The 21,731-nt window shown below is 32.9% G+C and overlaps 1 long non-coding RNA gene across 1 annotated transcript in view; it reads left to right on the forward strand.

Annotated features, from left to right (window-relative positions):
* The first annotated feature begins 758 nt into the window (after positions 1 to 758).
* Positions 759 to 21,731, forward strand: part of LOC145688969 (uncharacterized) — a 353,343-nt gene continuing 332,370 nt past the window's right edge. Inside the window, exon 1 of the long non-coding RNA XR_014132042.1 lies at positions 759 to 857. This is a non-coding gene — a long non-coding RNA (uncharacterized LOC145688969). The remainder of the gene's footprint in view (positions 858 to 21,731) is intronic.

Here is a 21,731-nt window from a genome sequence, read left to right on the forward strand (position 1 = left end):
AGTCTGGATATCAGACATCCTGCAACGGCATGATGTAAAATCTAGGGGCACTGCCTATGTAGCATACGGATAACGTATGCTCCGTACTGATTTCTGTAGTAAGCAAGAGGATTCCGTATATTTGTACAATATACCGCTGTCCGGAGAACGAATTTTTCTCTGTGCAATGAGTATGGAACTAGGTATATTCGTTTTAGGAAAATACAAGCTCATAAGTTGAATAGGGTTACATCAATTAGGTATCAATCATCATATGGAAAGTATTGTCCCTTGGTAAATGAAAATTCGTGTCCCTTGGTACTTGGATCGTCCTATATATAAATAAAAGTAAATTTAACGAAAGGAGTGCGTAATAAATTAGTCATCAGAATGTAAAACCAATACATAGGTATCTTAAATATGCTGGAACATTTACTTGTTACTTCCACTTATACGCAGCAAGAAAAACTTCAAATGTCAGGGGAAAAACTTCGATATACGAGAAACATATATTGCCTTGCAGTTCGTTTGTTTCTCTCTATATGCAATTAGTTTATGTTGCTCAAATGAAGCATAGAAAACTGAATTCAGTGGTAGGAAGACAAAATTTATAAGAAATTCAGGAGGGCTGTATATGCCATTTCACCTAGTAGGGGAGACGGAGAAGGGGGAATCCCGGTCATTGGGAAATACCGGACACCCTGATATCTCGAACACTACGTCACGTGAGAAAGTCAAACATGTGCTACCCTCTAGCTGTCTGTCTTACAACTCCACAAGTGAAGCCCGCCAGTCTGGAGAAGAACGACAAAGGAAGAGGAAGTAAAATTTTGATTTTGCAATGTTTCTTCTAAAATTCATAGATTCAAAGAAGTGCTGTAAGTACCACTATTATGATAATTACTTTCGATAACCTGTTTGCCTGTAATATATATCCCTTGTACATTTTAAACGAGGAATGAATTTACTTCGAGGTTTACGATTAGTCGTGGTGTTATTGTTTTTATGATAATGTCCACTGTGGGGATAACAGCAGTCATGCTGACTGGCATTCCCCGCAAGATATCGGGATTTCCCACAAAAATATTGTCTGCTAATTGTGATGTTTATATGTCTGTTAGGTATGTGTGTGTGAGAGAGTACATCTGTGCCATTTACCAGAGACAGTGTAAGTATGTGGTTTTGTTGGATGCTTAAGAAAGAACTTGACCTTTGGTCCAGGAAAATTGTACAATTTGTTCTGTGGCCAGTTTCTGATAAACGAAAGCAGATAATGAAATGCCACTTAACATAATCAAAAGTAATACTGTTCTATACAACCCGCAACTGGTTTGAATCATCTTCAATGAGCCATTTTTAGAAATTCGCAGTGTTGCCAGAATATTAAAACCCCCAAAATATTTGTTAAGACAGCAGCTAGAACAATGATCTTAGTGGCATTTAATGGCAAATTATATTGACTTCCAACGCTCTGAACTACTTTTTAAGCATACTAAAACAAAATAGCACAAAAAAAAAACAACACAATTTTACTTATTGATTAGGCCTATAGGTTACTGGCAGAGGATCAAATTGTACATTTTTATTGGACCAAAGGTCCAGTCCATTCTTAAAGGCCTAAAACAAAATTTAATTCCTCATATAAGGCGCTGCAAAAGTAACAGTCATAAATTTATTGGCGAATTCCTTCAATCAAAACTAAAAAGAACAAGTTTCCAAACATGACTAATTTCGAAGCTAGAGGCGTTTAAATTTTGGGTGACATCTCCACAAATACTGTGAACAGTTCGCCTTGAATTTAAGAAAATTACTTTTGTAATCCCTTGTTTCCTGATTTGCCTCTAAAGAATCCTGTAATATGTCGGCAATACACATTTTTTAGTGGAAAAATGAGACATTCACGAAACATCATCCTTACGTACGTCAATAATTTAAACTTTACAGTTCTAGCATGGCTTTTATTGCATTTGCGTTTTTATGTTTATGTCTTTCAAATGGTGAGGAACTGCAAATAAGGCTTCATGAACTGAAGCTTCTCTGCGTTCTGCGATGAAGGATATTGAAGAAGGGAAGTCGATACGATCTGTTTCAGCGGCAAGCGGTATTCCGTTTAGTACTCTACAAGAAAGATTGGCGAAAGGTAAGTGCAGTGCTCCGTGATTAGAAACACCTGTTTTCTCCAGGGAGCAGGAACAGTGTATTGTTGATGTATTGTTGGCGAATGTATTCTACGGGGTGACTCCAACCGATCTACGCCGCGCTACATTTGAATATGCAGAGAAAAACAACATCAAACATTCTTTCAATAAAGACTCTCGTATGGCTGGTAGAGATTGGCTGGAAGGATTTCTAACAGTGGCGGCTAATGTTAGTGTTGCAGCGTTGCGCAACAACCAAAGTATTTCAAGAAAAAAATATTATTATCAATAGTAGTAAAGAACAGAAAAATACTTTTTAATAATTGCATATATACACTTTAAATAACATATTTTTTACTTCTGTAACTGTCCGTTCCGTTAATCCGTTTTAAAAAGCGAAAAATAATCCGACACAGAGTCTCTAATTTATATTGTGTTGCAGCGAGCATACAACGACCAGATTCCTTCAGCGCGGCAATTAGAGCAAATGTTAAGTCTCCTTTCCCCTATCTCAGAAGTTAAAGGGACTGGTCGTTGCAGTGCCTCTGCAACACAGCACGGCTTCCAGTGAACGAGAAGGTTTTTCACGCTAAATAAGATTTCTGATTTTTTTTTTCATTAGCAATTAACAAATGGAATTCGCATTCGTATTTTTAAGTTAGGGGACCATACTGAAGCAAATCAATATAATGACAATTAAAAAAAGTGATTACAGAATTACAAAATAAGAAATGAAATATCTATACATTGTTCAGCGTAAGCTCTAAATTCCGATAAACAAAATATTTGTATCCTTCCGCTTGTCACAAATACGATTGGCTAGTGATGTATCACTCCCACTCCCCACTTTGAGGAGCAAATTATACACGTGCATTTTGACAATACTGTTTCGTATTGTCCAGATACAGCAGCAGCACAAAAGAAAGAAAAGAGACTCGAAAGATTAAAAAAAAAGTATTTGAATTTCACTCGTAAACAATTGTTGCTTAGTGAGTAAAGGCTCACACGTCCACAGTTGAGTTGGCGCCATAATTAGTGCGCATGCTTACTGTTTATTTCTATTGTTTCATTAGCCACACTCGACTGCAGTATTATTAGATAATCCGTATTATATTTTTGTCATTTATAATAATATAGCAGTTTTATATGAAGCTTCATAGTAAAATTAATAATGCAATCACATGAACTATTTTGCGGAGGAGTACAAGCGTCGGTAGGACAACAGCAAATCAGCGAGATTTTGTTTCACGTGGCTTTGTTTATCGCAGTTTAGAGCTTATGCCGAATAATGTATAGTAGAGGAGAAAACAAATGAAAGTAGACCCGCATTTACAAGTTAATTCTTACAAGGCAGGGTACCCAGGTGTAACACACCGATTGTGATAAGATTGCAGAGACATAAAGAATATTGAAAAAGAAGCGACACGTATTTTTTTATATCGGCCAACAAGCACACTGAAAGGGTCAAATATGGGCATAAAAATGGGGTCAAAATGATATTATGTGGAATATAGCGAGAACGAGAAGAGATATCGGAAAAGTTTGAATGTACGAAATACTACCCATGGTCGACGCAATTCAATGAGGTAGAACGCACCCATGAGAAGAGAGCAAAACATCCGGAAATGGACCAATCACGTGTACAACATTGTCACAATGTGTTATGGAAAAGAGCGAAAAGGGTGACAAGGAGCAGGAAGAAAGAAGAAACGAAAACAGAAAATACGTGTTTTTGCTTTGGGTGCATACATCACCCATATGCGAAAAAAAAAAACAGATTTATCTCAATGCACGAAGATGGGATAACACGCAGAAAGGATGCAAACGCCGTTCGTATAGGCAGCCAGCGAAACAGTACTGCGCAGTGGGTTGCATATATTGGATAATGGGAACAAAAATTCATAGCACAGTAGAATGTAATAGCAGGTGGTCCACATACGTAAGATAAACAGCAACATTAATAGCAGTACCACACATGAGTATCAACATTATATCACTACGAAAATATGCGTAGAACATAACAGTAATAGTAACAAGCTTGTTTTTGTATTACTACTGCCTACACACATTTTTGTTTAGAACATCCATCTCATCGTTGTTCTCATTACGCGATATATGCAACCCACAGCGCAGTGCTGTCTCTCTGGCTGTCTATATGCACGGCGTTTGCATCCTGCGTGTTATCCCATCTTCGTACATTGAGATAAATCTGCGTCTCTTTCGCATACGGTCAACATATGCACCCAAAGCAAAAACACGTATTTTCTGTTTTCGTTTCTTCTTTCTTCCTGCTCCTTATCACCCTTTTTGCTCATTTCCGTAACACATTGTGACAATGTTGTACACTTGATTGGTCCATTTTCGGATGTTTTGCTCTCTTCTCGTGGGTGCGTTCTACCTCATTGAATTGCGTCGACTATGGTTAGTATTACGTACATTTAAACTTTGCCGATATCTCTTCTCGTTCTCGCTATATTCCACATAATCAAATTTTGACCCCATTTTTATGCCCCTATTTGACCCACCGGAGTGATTTTGGCAGACGTCCGTCCGCAGACAATTCAACAACTACCAGGGTTGCCAGTAATATAAATAAAACAATTATCACTATAGACAACAACAAACAACTACTGTAACTAACAATTTGTGCTATCCAAGAAGCATTCCTCCACTACATATACTAATTAAAAAGAGAAAACCCGTATCAAAAACAGCTCTTTCAAAATACATCCAAAATCTCCTCAACACAAAATTAAACACAAACTTGAAAGGACAAAGTGAAATTACCCCTCTCAAACTTACATTATCGTACCATTGCTTTACAGACAGGAATTACATAGACCATATATGTTAAAATAAAAGTGGGGAATTAATATTTAAATAAGATATGTACAAGGGAAGTTACCAAACTTCCTCAAGAAATATTATATCGAAATGGGCTAACATTAGGTAAATTTACCCCTCTCCAAATTTCATTCTCTTAGCATTTTCTAACAGAAAGACTCCACGTGCAGAACATATGTTAAAATAAAAGTGGGGAATTCATATTTAAATAAGATATGTACGAGGGAAGATACTAAACTTGCTCAAGAAATATTATATCGAAATGGGCTAACATTAGGTCAATTTACCCCTCTCCAAATTTCATTCTCTTAGCATTTTCTAAAAGATAAACTACACGTGCAGCACATATGTTAAAATAAAAGTGGGGAATTAATATTTAAATAAGATATGTACGAGGGCAGTTTCAAAGTTTCCTCAACATATATTATATCGAAATGGGCTAACATTAGTCAATTTACCCCTCTCTAAATTTCATTATCTTAGCATTTTCTAACAGATAAACTACACGTGCAGCACATATGTTAAAATAAAAGTGGGGAATTAATATTTAAATAAGATATGTACGAGGGAAGTTACTAAACTTGCTCAAGAAATATTATATCGAAATGGGCTAAAATTAGGTCAATTTACCACTCTCCAAATTTCATTCTCTTAGCATTTTCCAACAGATAGACTCCACGTGCAGCACATATGTTAAAATAAAAGTGGGGAAGTATTATTTATATAAGATATGTACGAGGGAAGTTTCAAAGTTTCCTCAACATATATTATATCGAAATGGGCTAACATTAGGTCAATTTACCCCTCTCCAAATTTCATTATCTTAGCATTGTCTAACAGAGAAACTACACGTGCAGCACATATGTTAAAATAAAAGTGGGGAATTAATATTTAAATAAGATATGTACGAGGGAAGTTTCAAAGTTTCCTCAACATATATTATATCGAAATGGGCTAACATTAGGTAAATTTACCCCTCTCCAAATTTCATCCTCTTAGCATTTTCTAACAGATAGACTCCACGTCCAGAACATATGTTAAAATAAAAGTGGGGAATTAATATTTAAATAAGATATGTACGAGGGAAGTTTCAAAGTTTCCTCAACATATATTATATCGAAATGGGCTAACATTAGTCAATTTACCCCTCTCCAAATTTCATTATCTTAGCATTTTCTAACAGACAAACTCCACGTGCAGCACATATGTTAAAATAAAGGTGGGGAATTAATATTTAAATAAGATATGTACGAGGGAAATTTCAAAGTTTCCTGAACATATATTACATCAAAATGGGCTAACATTAGGTCAATTTACCCCTCTCCAAATTTCATTATCTTAGCATTTATTAACAGATATACTCCACGTGCAGCACATATGTTAAAATGAAAGTAGGGAATTAATATTTAAATAAGATATGTACGAGGGAAGTTTCAAAGTTTCCTCAACATACATTATATCGAAATGGGCTAACATTAGGTCAATTTGCCCCTCTTCAAATTTCATCCTCTTAGCATTTTCTAACAGATAGACTCCACGTGCAGCACATATGTTAAAATAAAAGTGGGGAATTAATATTTAAATAAGATATGTACGAGGGAAGTTTCAAAGTTTCCTCAACATATATTATATCGAAATGGGCAAACATTAGGTCAATTTACCCCTCTTCAAATTTCATTATCTTAGCATTTTCTAACAGATAAACTACACGTGCAGCACATATGTTAAATAAAAGTGGGGAATTAATATTTAAATAAGATATGTACGAGGGAAGATACTAAACTTGCTCAAGAAATATTATATCGAAATGGGCTAACATTAGGTCAATTTACCCCTCTCCAAATTTCATTCTCTTAGCATTTTCTAACAGATAGACTCCACGTGCAGCACATATGTTAAAATAAAAGTGGGGAATTAATATTTAAATAAGATATGTACGAGGGAAGTTTCAAAGTTTCCTCAACATATATTATATCGAAATGGGCAAACATTAGGTCAATTTACCCCTCTTCAAATTTCATTATCTTAGCATTTTCTAACAGATAAACTACACGTGCAGCACATATGTTAAAATAAAAGTGGGGAATTAATATTTAAATAAGATATGTACGACGGAAGATACTAAACTTGCTCAAGAAATATTATATCGAAATGGGCTAACATTAGGTCAATTCAGCCCTCTCCAAATTTCATCATCTTGGCATTTTCTAACAGATAGACTCCACGTGCAGCACATATGTTAAAATAAAAGTGGGGAATTAATATTTAAATAAGATATGAACGAGGGAAGTTTCAAAGTTTCCTCAACATATATTATATCGAAATGGGCTAACATTAGGTCAATTTACCCCTCTCCAAATTTCATTCTCTTAGCATTTTCTAACAGATAAACTACACGTGCAGCACATATGTTAAATAAAAGTGGGGAATTAATATTTAAATAAGATATGTACGAGGGAAGATACTAAACTTGCTCAAGAAATATTATATCGAAATGGGCTAACATTAGGTCAATTCACCCCTCTCCAAATTTCATTCTCTTAGCATTTTCTAACAGATAGACTCCACGTGCAGCACATATGTTAAAATAAAAGTGGGAAATTAATATTTAAATAAGATATGTACGAGGGAAGTTTCAAAGTTTCCTCAACATATATTATATCGAAATGGGCTAACATTAGGTCAATTTACCCCTCTCCAAATTTCATTATCTTAGCATTTATTAACAGATATACTCCACGTGCAGCACATATGTTAAAATAAAAGTGGGGAATTAATATTTAAATAAGATATGTACGAGGGAAGTTTCAAAGTTTCCTCAACATATATTATATCGAAATGGGCTAACATTAGGTCAATTTACCCCTCTCCAAATTTCATTCTCTTAGCATTTTATAACAGATAGTCTCCACGTGCAGCACATATGTTAAAATAAAAGTGGGGAATTAATATTTAAATAAGATACGTACGAGGGAAGTTTCAAAGTTTCCTCAACATATATTATATCGAAATGGGCTAACATTAGGTCAATTTACCTCTCTCCAAATTTCATTCTCTTATCATTTTTTAACAGATAAACTACACGTGCAGCACATATGTTAAAATAAAAGTGGGGAATTAATATTTAAATAAGATATGTACAAGGGAAGTTTCAAAGTTTACTTAACATATATTATATCGAAATGGGCTAACATTAGGTCAATTTACCCCTCCCCAAATTTCATCATCTTGGCATTTTCTAACAGATAGACTCCACGTGCAGCACATATGTTAAAATAAAAGTGGGGAATTAATATTTAAATAAGATATGTACAAGGGAAGTTTCAAAGTTTACTTAACATATATTATATCGAAATGGGCTAACATTAGGTCAATTTACCCCTCCCCAAATTTCATCATCTTGGCATTTTCTAACAGATAGACTCCACGTGCAGCACATATGTTAAAATAATAGTGGGGAATTAATATTTAAATAAGATATGAACGAGGGAAATTTCAAAGTTTCCTCAACATATATTATATCGAAATGGGCTAACATTAGGTCAATTTACCCCTCTCCAAATTTCATTCTCTTAGCATTTTATAACAGATAAACTACACGTGCAGCACATATGTTAAAATAAAAGTGGGGAATTAATATTTAAATAAGATATGTACGAGGGAAGTTACTAAACTTCCTCAAGAAATATTATATGGAAATGGGCTAACATTACGTCAATTTACCCCTCTCCAAATTTCATTCTCTTAGCATTTTTTAACAGATAGACTCCACGTGCAGCACATATGTTAAAATAAGAGTGTGGAATTAATATTTAAATAAGTTATGTACGAGGGAGATTTCAAAGTTTCCTCAACATATATTACATCGAAATGGGCTAATATTAGGTCAATTTACCCCTCTCCAAATTTCATTCTCTTAGCATTTTCTAACAGATAGACTACACGTGCAGCACATATGTTAAAATAAAGGTGGGGAATTAATATTTAAATAAGATATGTACGAGGGAAGTTACTGAACTTCCTCAAGAAATATTATATGGAAATGGGCTAACATTAGGTCAATTTACCCCTCTCCAAATTTCATTCTCTTAGCATTTGCTAACAGACAGACTCCACGTGCAGCACATATGTTAAAATAAAAGTGGGGAATTATTATTTAAATAAGATATGTAAGAGGGAAGTTTCAAAGTTTCCTCAACATATATTATATCCAAATGGGCTAACATTAGGTCAATTTACCCCTCTCCAAATTTCATTATCTTAGCATTGTCTAACAGATAAACTACACGTGCAGCACATATGTTAAAATAAAAGTGGGGAGTTAATATTTAAATAAGATATGTACGAGGGAAAATACTAAACTTGCTCAAGAAATATTATATCGAAATGGGCTAACATTAGGTCAATTTGCCCCTCTCCAAATTTCATTCTCTTAGCATTTTATAACAGACAGACTCCACGTGCAGCACATATGTTAAAATAAAAGTGGGGAATTAATATTTAAATAAGATATGTACGAGGGAAGTTTCAAAGTTTCCTCAACATATATTATATCGAAATGGGCTAACATTAGGTCAATTTACCCCTCTCCAAATTTCATTCTCTTAGCATTTTCTAACAGAGAAGCTACACGTGCAGCACATATGTTAAAATAAAAGTGGGGAGTTAATATTTAAATAAGATATGTACGAGGGAAGATACTAAACTTGCTCAAGAAATATTATATCGAAATGGGCTAACATTAGGTCAATTTGCCCCTCTCCAAATTTCATTCTCTTAGCATTTTACAACAGACAGACTCCACGTGCAGCACATATGTTAAAATAAAAGTGGGGAATTAATATTTAAATAAGATATGTACGAGGGAAGTTTCAAAGTTTCCTCAACATATATCGAAATGGGCTAACATTAGGTCAATTTACCCCTCTCCAAATTTCATTCTTTTTGCATTTTCTGAGAGATAGACTTCACGTGCAGCACATATGTTAAAATAATAGTGGGGAATTAATATTTAAATAAGATATGTACGAAAGAAGTTTCAAAGTTTACTTAACATATATTATATCGAAATGGGTTAACATTAGGTCACTTTACCCCTCTCCCAATTTCATTCTCTTAGCATTTTATAACAGATATACTCCACGTGCAGCACATATGTTAAAATAAAGGTGTGGAATTTAAATTTAAATAAGATATGTACGAGGTAAGATACTAAACTTGCTCAAGAAATATTATATCGAAATGGGCTAACATTAGGTCAATTTACCCCTCTCCAAATTTCATTATCAGCATTTTCTAACAGAAAAACTGCACGTGCAGCACATATGTTAAAATAAAAGTGGGAAATAATATTTATGTAAGATATGTACGAGGGAAGATACTAAACTTGCTCAAGAAATATGATATCGAAATGGGCTAACATTAGGTCAATTTACCCCTCTCCAAATTTCATTACCTTAGCATTTTCTAACAGATAGACTCCGCGTGCAGCACATATGTTAAAATAAAAGTGGGGAATTAATATTTAAATAAGGTATGTACGAGGGAAGTTTCAAAGTTTTCTCAACATATATTATATCGAAATGGGCTAACATTAGGTCAATTTACCCCTCTCCAAATTTCATTCTCTTAGCATTTTCTAACAGATAAACTACACGTGCAGCACATATGTTAAAATAAAAGAGGGGAATTAATATTTAAATAAGATATGTACGAGGGAAATTTCAAAGTTTCCTCAACATATATTATATCGAAATGAGCTAACATTAGGCCAATTTACCCTTCTCCAAATATCATTATCTTAGCATTTTCTAACAGATAAGCTCTACGTGCAGCACATATGTTAAAATAAAAGTGGGGAATTAATATTTAAATAAGATATGTACGAGGGAAGTTTCAAAGTTTCCTCAACATATATTATATCGAAATGGGCTAACATTAGGTCAATTTACCCCTCTCCAAATTTCATTCTCTTAGCATTTTCTAACAGATAGACTCCACGTGCAGAACATATGTTAAAATAAAAGTGGGGAAATAATATTTAAATAAGATATGTACGAGGGAAGTTTCAAAGTTTCCTCAACATATATTATATCGAAATGGGCTAACATTAAATAAATTTACCCCTCTCCAAATTTCATTCTCTTAGAATTTTCTAACAGATAGACTCCACGTGCAGCACATATGTTAAAATAAAAGTGGGGAATTAATATTTAAATAAGATATGTACGAGGGAAGTTTCAAAGTTTCCTCAACATATATTATATCGAAATGGGCTAACATTAGGTAAATTTACCCCTCTCCAAATTTCATTCTCTTAGCATTTTCTAACAGAGAAACTACACGTGCAGCACATATGTTAAAATAAAGGTGGGGAATTAATATTTAAATAAGATATGTACGAGGGAAGATACTAAACTTGCTCAAGAAATATTATATCGAAATGGGCTAACATTAGGTCAATTTACCCCTCTCCAAATTTCATTCTCTTAGCGTTTTATAACAGATATGCTCCACGTGCAGCACATATGTTAAAATAAAAGTGGGGAATTAATATTTAAATAAGATATGTACGAGGGAAGATACTAAACTTGCTCAAGAAATATTATATCGAAATGGGCTAACATTAGGTCAATTTATCCCTCTCGAAATTTATTCTCTTAGCATATTCTAACTGATAGACTCCACGTGCAGCACATATGTTAAAATAAAATTGGGGAATTAATATTTAAATAAGATATGTAGGAGGGAAGTTTCAAAGTTTCCTCAACATATATTATATCGAAATGGGCTAACATTAGGTCAATTTACCCCTCTCCAAATTTCATTCTCTTAGCATTTTATAACAGATAGACTCCACGTGCAGCATATATGTTAAAATAAAAGTGGGGAATTAATATTTAAATAAGATATGCACAAGGGAAGTTTCAAAGTTTCCTCAACATATATTATATCGAAATGGGCTAACATTAGGTAAATTTATCCCTCTCTAAATTTCATTATCTTAGCATTTTCTAACTGATAGACTCCACGTGCAGCACATATGTTAAAACAAAAGTGGGGAATTAATATTTAAATAAGATATGTACGAGGGAATTTACTAAACTTCCTCAAGAAATATTATATCGAAATGGGCTAGCATTAGGTCAATTTACCCCTCTCCAAATTTCATTATCTTAGCATTTTCTAACAGATATACTCCACGTGCAGCACATATGTTAAAATAAAAGTAGGGAATTAATATTTAAATAAGATATGTACGAGGGAAGTTTCAAAGTTTCCTCAACATATGTTATATCGAAATGGGCTAACATTAAATCAATTTACCCCTCTCCAAATTTCATTATCTTAGCATTTTCTAACAGATAAACTCCACGTGCAGCACATATGTTAAAATAAAAGTGGGGAATTAATATTTCAATAAGCTATGTACGAGGGAAGATACTAAACTTGCTCAAGAAATATTATATCGAAATGGGCTAACATTAGGTCAATTTACCCGCCTCCAAATTTCATTATCTTAGCATTTTCTAACAAATAAACTACACGTGCAGCACATATGTTAAAATAAAAGTGGGGAATTAATATTTCAATAAGCTATGTACGAGGGAAGATACTAAACTTGCTCAAGAAATATTATATCGAAATGGGCTAACATTAGGTCAATTTACCCCTCTCCAAATTTCATTATCTTACCATTTTCTAACAGACAGACTCTACGTGCAGCACATATGTAAAATAAAAGTGGGGAATTAATATTTAAATAAGATATGTACGAGGTAAGATACTAAACTTGCTCAAGAAATATTATGTCGAAAGTGGCTAAGATTAAGTCAGTTTACCCCTATCCAAATTTCAATTTCAAACCTTTTTCGAACAGACAGGAATTGCATGGACCACATATGTTAAAATCAAGTTGGGGAATTAATATTTAAATAAAATATTTACGAGGGAACTTTATAAAATTTCTTAAGAAATATAAATTCCGTTAAGAAGTTTTGTCCTCGATATACACATTCTGTGGAACGTATGGAAATTGATTGTTTCTCGTTTGATTTTTACTTGTTTTCTATTATTCGTTTGATAGTTTTTTTTCTTGAAATGCTAGAGCGAAAATTTCGTTTCTTGTTACTAGATTTTTAAGAATGAGACATGATTAAATAATTCCTCACTAGCATAGACTTTGACAATAAGACAGAAAAGACTTCAGCCTAAGTTTTTAAGATTGACATGCTTATTGATTTCTAATTATGTTTACTTCCCGTTCGTACAGAGTTTCGTTGGCGTGGATTATACACAGGACCGGATTGTCACATCTGGAGGCCCGGGGTAAAAAAATATGTGGTCCCTGCTGACATCGCCTAATACTTTTCTTGTGGAAGTACATAGGAAAATGTTTCATATTTTTGTCTTATTTTGTTTTTGATATCGATTGTGTCCTTATGATGCTTTTAGAAAACCAGTTGCGATTTTGATCAGAGTAGAGGCCTCTTTCTACCTGATGGCCCGGGGCTACAGCCCCCTAAGCCGCTCCCTTAATCCGGCCTTGATTATACATATAGTGAAAAATCCCATAAATGTTGCCAATTTCGACGAAAATTCACTTTACCCCATTCCTAATAATTGTCAAAAAACACACAAAATGGAATTTTTCACACGGGTTGGCATAAGTAAGACATTAAGAAGTAAGCCTTCTTTATTGCTCTAGTGACTGGCACATGTATATTTGGATCATGTGGCCCTTGGTTCATTCTCGTTGTGAATGTAATTTCATCATTATTCACTTTCCGTAATCATCCGTTTCATTTAGCCGAAAGGGCATTACTGTGTAATGTTAAACGAATTTTATTAAGAGGTAACTTAAGTAGCTACCTATGTGCAGAATTTGTTCGAAAGACAACCTCAAGTACATGTTATTAGTTGATTATCAATCTTATTTATTTCGAATCTGTACGGGACGTTGAAGCGCACTGGTAGAGCATTCACCTCTGGTGTCCCTGTTCAATCCTAGTTCATTCAAGTGAACTTTGAGGTGAAGAAATACCGTATGCTTGTGTTTTCCCGAAGTTCTCTCCTTTCGTCCCACTTTCCGCATTCAACCAATTAATTTATTCATGGTCACCATCAGCGTCTCTTTTAGCTTGCTTGGTATAATTGTAGGACGTAAAACTGAAAGGTTTAATTTAATTTATTCGAATCTCGAATGCAGAACAAATATATTTTTGATTCAATTGTGAATTACGTTGATTTCACGAGAATTTAGGATATAAAATTTACACATATTTGCAATTTAAATAAGCTATGTGCTTGATGTAAAGTTGAATAATATTTGTCCGGTACACTTTATGTATAGTACGAACTGATAAGGAGCGGGAAAATTCGCTGTAAGAAGATTCGTTGCACAGATATTTGGTGTATGGAAATCTCGGTGTGCGGAATACTAGGTGTAAAGAAAGATTCATTGTATTAGGCTGTGGGATCCATTAGAAACTTAACTTTGAGGATAAAGGAGGGTATTAGTTTTAAGTTGAAAGTTCGTGTAGAGTAGTGATGTTGCCGACGGATCGTCAAAGGCTTTGACTACATGACTTCCTAATTAGTTTTCTAATCTTAGAACCTGGAGAAAGTGAGAGAAAGTGTATCATGTTAATTGGTACATGGTGAAAGTAGGTGATGGGTTTTCATGTGAAGTGAATGATATGTATTACATGATTTTTATTTTTGTATTATTTCTAATAATACACGTTAAAATTTGTATAGCATAATTTGCTTTCGTAATAATTTTTATTTTTGCTGACGTGGGAAGCTCTGCCTATGTATTTACTGTTTTTATTAATTTTAATTGGATTATTTGATAAACAATTTATATTTTGAGGGGTTGTACGCATAAGCGTACTTGAGCACTATGAGTGAGCGTACTAAAAAGCTCGTTGTTAAATGTGATTGTGAAGCAATTAATTATTTGTTTTTACTGTGAAACGATGAACAATCTATGATTGTGATCTAATTAAATTATATGGCATATTTCAACATTATTTACGGATTTTATTTTGAATGGAATATTTGAATAGCAACTTGTATTTGAGGATTAGCTTTTTTCCTAAGTACTCGATCAGTATGTGTGTGTGTACTAAAAAAGCTCGTTGTTAAAAATTTGATTGTGATTGAATTAATTACTTTTACGGGTCGTATACTTTATTGTTTCGTATTATTTATAATAATACTCTTTGTTAAAAATTGTTTTGAAGTATTAAGTGGTAAGAGGAAATAAACTGTAGTCATGCGGGACTTTTTGAGGCATTGTATGCATAAGTATAGTCGAACACTATGTGTGAGCGTACTAAAAGCTCATTATTAAAAATTATTTTGGAATCTTTGATTATTTGATAGTTTGCTGTGCAAACTCGTTGCTAAATATATGATTGTGAACATATTAAGAACTTGTAGAAGTTCTTGATGCTGAAGCAGTTTTCAGATAGGTCCTTCTTGATCATGCTCTGGAGGCTACCTGAGGTGTATGCAAGCGTTTGGAACTTTGATGAAGTGAAAGTTGCTGACGTATGGTATTGATCTTAGTGCTACGTGATCAATGCATTAGTAAACAATTATGGCGCCACGGTGAGTAGACTTGACAGAAAACCGCCATTCAATTATCAACCAAGTATGGTATCACGGTGAGTAGACTTGAAAGAAAGCCTGCATTCCATTAGCAATCAAGCTTTACCCCCTAGCGGTAAGTAGATTTGAAAGAAAACCACCGACTATAGAAAAGAACTTTGGCTTTGCGTAATTTGAACACGTGATTACCTTGTGGGTACGAAAATACTTTAAATACAGGTTATAAGAGACAAAATATATAAAGATACATCATGCAGTCGTATGAGAAAAAGGAACATTGTAATACTAATATTGAAGTATCATCATCAGATGACGAAAGAGAATTACACGAATCATCTTTAGATGAAGAATTTGATATTGACGGAATAGAATCACCATCACTAACAGTTTCAGAAACTCCACCCTCATCCCCACCGATATCAAGAACATCAAGATTTGAGTTTAGACTGCTGTTGTAATAGCAAAAAATTGGATCAAGAATATATAAAGAAAGCTATTGAAAAATGGGATTTTAACGATATATTAAATATGCGACGGGTGTAGAGAAGATCCTATCATGATTATGCTCATGATTGTATGAATGTAACCCCAAAATTATTGGAAACCAGTGCATGGAGTATTATAGCAAGCTCTAGTGTTGAAGAAGATGTGTTTCACCTGTATGCCAAGATACATATTATTGGAATATTAACAAGAGAAAAATTTTATGAAATGTATTTGGAATTATTAAGCGACACAAACTATTATCAGGAATTACTGGAGGTGCTATTAAGAAAAGACAGACAGAAATCAAACATTCCAGAGTGAAAAATGTATTTAAATCGTGGTAGTGTTTTATGTGTGTTATGTACTGCTGATAATGTTAATGTAAATTGTATATTAAAAAAATAAAAGTATACTTACGTAATAATAATACATTTGAATGCATGGAATGCGAATTAAATATTCTTCATCATTGTACTTGTCTTCATAATACTGGATCACTTGCAGCAAAGTACTTATCTCCTTGATAAAACTATTAGTGAACTTTTTGAAGTGTATGAGCAAGAATACAGCAAAACACATGATCTTTTAAGAAACACAGAATTTGTTGGACAAATTATACCAGCGCACGAATGAAATTTCACCATGCGTAAATCAATTTATGATTGATATGCCAGGTATTAAAATGTCTGATAACGAATTTATTATTCGTTAGTTTTGTCTAAGCACATGCGATGATACAGTAAGTTTTCACTGCTTGGTAAAATCTCCAATGGATTATAATTTATTGTCATTAGAATGCCAAGAACAAATTGATTGGCTACAATTAAATTTACACGGTTTGAAGTGGTATAGTAAAACTGGATATACTGTATCATTCATACGCAACTTTGTATAACATTAGTGTGCAAAGAATTCAATCGTTTATTGTAAAGGTCTAGGGAAATCTCTTTGGATTAAGAGAATATCTGCATTAGATAAAGTTATTGATTTAGAAACAAAACATTGTCCTTTATTAAACGACTTGTCTGGAAATACATTTAATGAATATTGTTCTTTTCATACAAATAATGTAAAGTAATCAGGATGTGCATTTCGTAGCACACAACAGTTGAATTATTGGTGGAAATATGAAAGATGAACAGCATTAAGTAATGCATTGCAATGAAAAACTGTAAAAAATGCAGGAATGTAATTTTTTAAAAAAAATATTATAAATTTTAAAAAGCTGATAAAAGAATTGTATGTATATAAAATAAAAAATTGTAAATATATAATAATAGAAAATAAAAAATTTTGAGTTATCTTTTTAAAATTTTATTTACATGATTATAAACAATATTATCATTCATTATCAAATTTCTTGTTAAATATTTTTATACAATTTCGAAATGATTAAGTGCGAATAATATGACGCAAGAAGAATAATACCAAATATCTGCACAACACACATTCATCATCTTGATATTGCTGACTATTTGTAAAATATATTTTAGTACTTTTTGATAAAAAGTGTTTTTATTTCTTTAAGAATTACCATTGCAAGACTATCAAAGTAGAAAACATGTTTTTTCGTTGATATACACTGCAACCCGGTGCGAACCAATTGAATCGGATGTATTAAGATTAATTGCAAGTGCAGCAGGTGGTTCTACCATTACAAGAAATTTGTCAATTGAAAAATTCCAGTAACACTTGCACCAGTCACTTTATCAATTAGTAATACTTTTTAACAAATCGTCACTATACATGATGATTATTTTTAAATTGTAGTAGGAATATAATTTTCACTGTTATTCACATGTAAAACCTAATCATACACTTTTACATATTCACTATATAATAATGCTTCATGAACACTTTACCTATTTTGTCCAAAAAGATGATTTTTATGTGCACACTTGTGAACGTGAAAACTTAATACAGTATACTTTGGACAGTTTATTTCTTCTAAATTTGTAACTTGTCTTTGAAGAATTTCATGAAGAAAACACTTTCTAGTTATTCCATATGTGGATGGTCTCACGCCAAAGTGAACTAACTCCAAATTTCTATTTTTTGAGTTAAACATGGGAATAAGTTATAAATTATGTAGTCTTTCTTATGGCAAAATGAACCAAGCTATTTTGTAAAATGATATTTTTTTACGATAGGATTTTTGTTTGGCATGAGGTTAGCAACACTGGGTTTAGGACGACAGAACGAACTATCTACACAAACAAGATGGCTTCTCCGGGAGTTAGTTCAAAACGAACGCTGAGAAATGTTCGCGTTAATTATGCAGATGAAGACGATTCTGACATAAGTTGTGGATCCTCAGATGTCTATAAACCAGATTCTGATGCGGGAACGTCTGAGACAGGCAGGCATATTTTGTTTATTGGTCAAATTAGATCAACAGAGTAATATTGTGTTTCTTATCCTGTGTTATAAATTCGAGTTAAACTCTTCAGATGCCAAAGTGAACTAACTTTAAAAAACAGTTTGCGAACGCTCGTGTGAGTGACATATTAGATGTATAACAGTATGGCAAATTTCGCAACTATATTACACACTAAATGTTAAAATTATTGAGTATTAGTGACCAAATACGGAATAGTGTACTTATTTCCAGAGCAATTTGTATTTAGTTCATTTTGGCATGTCAAGAGTATTATCACTTTTCATCAGTTCGAACGAAAAGAGATGGATCATAGCAATAAATAGAACTCTCAGAATCCTGATGTATGAGCAACTGACGAAACAATAAGAGTATTACAAGGCTGAACCCGACCCATGACCCAAGTAGCTGTTTGACCCGACTCGAAGCTTAAAAGATTGACCTGACCCGTAACACGAGTACATCTGACCCAACCCGTGATCCGAGTTAGAAAGACCAGATCCGTGACCCGAGTTTCCCTGACCCGATTCGACCCGTTTGAGAGCACTAATTAGTACAGAGGGAACGCTGACAGTATTCTACTTTCTGCGAGTTACAACAGACTTTTGAAAATATAACTCGAACAAACTAGAATACTGTCAGCGTTCTCTCTTCGTATCAATGGCAAACCAAATACCAAAGTCTTATGCCATAGTGAACTAAGTTACAATTTGTACTAATATTATTGTATTTTGCACTATTATTTTGTTGTTACCCACTTAATATTCGTCGCAGTTGAAAGATCAATATTTGTAACAAAAGATAGAAATAAAGCTATATTTTCAAGTGTTATGGAGATTTTTTGAAACAACTAAAACTTTAAGCCTCGATTTCTCAAAAAGCTGTTTTTGGCGGTTGGTTCACTTTGGAATGAGACCATCCATGTGTAAATACTGGTAGTATTTGAACAATATGATTGATGTATCTCCTTAAGATGTGAATACTCTACATACCCTTCGTGCCAGGTAATGCCATACATATTTTCGCTTAGATACTTGTTTGTATTTACGGATGGCTCAGATAACTTATTTAATGGATATGGTGGTTTAAATATCCAATCTTGAAAAAGAGAACGTCAGAACTTATAATGGCTAACTCCTTTACAATAAACTCATCTTCGTTATCGTGATACGCCAAGAACTGTACAACAACCCGCATTATAATCAAGTGAATAAATTAGAAGGTGTTATCAGTATAAATATTTATATCTTTGTCTACTTGTTCAAAGTAATCGAAATGTGCATACACGATACATGTAACCGGTTCAGTTCAAGTTGCTGAAAATGATACTTTTAAGTTTACAGGCGATGGATGGATAATATCCAACAACAACTTTACTTTTCATAGGCTCTGCAGTTTTAAATTTGTACCATATAACATTTTCCCCTTCGGTAACATTATAACATTTTAATGGAATAGGTACTTCGTTTAACCCTACATACCAATCGCATTCTGATAATCGTATGTTATTTTATAATTGATTAATAAAATGTGTTGGACTTTTTGTAAGATATACATTTGTACTAGCGTTTGAAACTAATGTAATGTAAAAACTATCAATACTTTCAGAAATCACTTTCCTTTAAAGTGAAGTGTTAAGTTTGAAGTTCCGATACGAAATGGTAATTTTAATCCGTATTCATATTTTAAGTTTACTTCTATCGTATCAAAATATTTCTTTTCAACTTTAACATAATACGGTGAATGAGACACAAAAGATTTTACATGACCGCGTTGTACACAATATATACACTAAGTTTTAGAACTATTGGCCCGATATTTTGCTGCTGTTTTACAATATCAACGCATACAGTAATTGTATTGGGAATATTATAATCTAAATTACATGGAAATTTTCAACGTGTTAATATTAAACCAACATTTCTAACTTTTGTGTATATTACATTTTTGATATCAAGTGTGCTTTCATTAATAATCCAAAAATATGTTGTAATCCCGGTGTAATACCAACCATACATTGATCTTCTAATTATAAAGAATGTTTAATAACAATTTGATTTTTATTTTGTAAATATTGTAACATACGAACATTTTCAGGAACCAACTGAAGAATAGATTCAATAGAAGAATAATATCCAGGTGTTATTGGAATATGATGACGTTCAACTTTATCATCGATAACAGTAGTAATTATTATTTCTTCATTTTCGGCAACATTATAAAAACTCCACGGAATGTTAATTTCTGTTAATGCAACACCTTATTTCCCATCAATTAAATCAATAGGTTGTGCTAATTTAACTCGAAATGAAGCTGTAGCATTATTATCGAAAAGTTTACTACTGGCATTTGAAAGAAGAGTAACGTAAACTCATGTGTAAAGTTTGAAGTCATTTTGCAGACTGAATAGAATCTGGCCTAATCCAAGAATTCATAGTTGCCGGATATCCTAGCCATTTTCCATATATCCACCCATTTTTGCGTTTTAATACTTTTTCAATTAGATAAGTTGTTTTTGAATTTATAATTACTTTTTGTAATTCTTCTGCATAAAATATTCCTTTAGTTTCTTCGCCACTCCAATCTTTTAAATAATAAGTTACAGGATTTGCTTTAATACATTTATCTACAATAAATATTTCTTGCGACCATTTAGGTAAATATCCTTCTAATATATGTTTATACTTACCAACACGTACATAATCATCCGTACTAAATTTACAACTTGTATTTTTTATTTCCCGTATTTACGTATAATTTTTTCCACACTTGATTTATATTGAAATCATTTACTTGTGTGGGTGCCATTTTAATACTTGAATGATATGAATGATTATAATTATTTACAATTTGATCTAAAACATTAATATATAGATAATTATTTTTTGCAGTAAAGTATCGATACAATCTTTCTTTTAATGCTCTTATAAATCGTTCTGCTAAAGCACATTTAATTTCGGAATCAACACTATAATGATTAGTTTCATATTCTTTTACATGACGATTACAAAATTCTGTTCCTAAATCTGTTTGTATATTAAAGACAAGTAACTTGAAATTTTTTTAAAAAAAATCTTATTGCTTTTGCCATTTTCAGAACGTTTTTTTGTTTTCAATGGAACACAATATGCATAACGTGAAAAACTATCAGTACAACATAATATATATTTATAATTTTAATTTTTTTTATATTTTTCATATCCCCTAAATCCATTTGCAATGTTTCATTTGGTGCACTAACATAATACTTTTTCTGTTCAAAAACTTCTACGAGCTGGTGCATGTATTGT

Source organism: Thermobia domestica, chromosome 7, assembly GCF_964235325.1.
Source record: "Thermobia domestica chromosome 7, izTheDome1.hap1.1, whole genome shotgun sequence".
Classification (NCBI taxonomy): Eukaryota; Metazoa; Arthropoda; class Insecta; order Zygentoma; family Lepismatidae; genus Thermobia; species Thermobia domestica.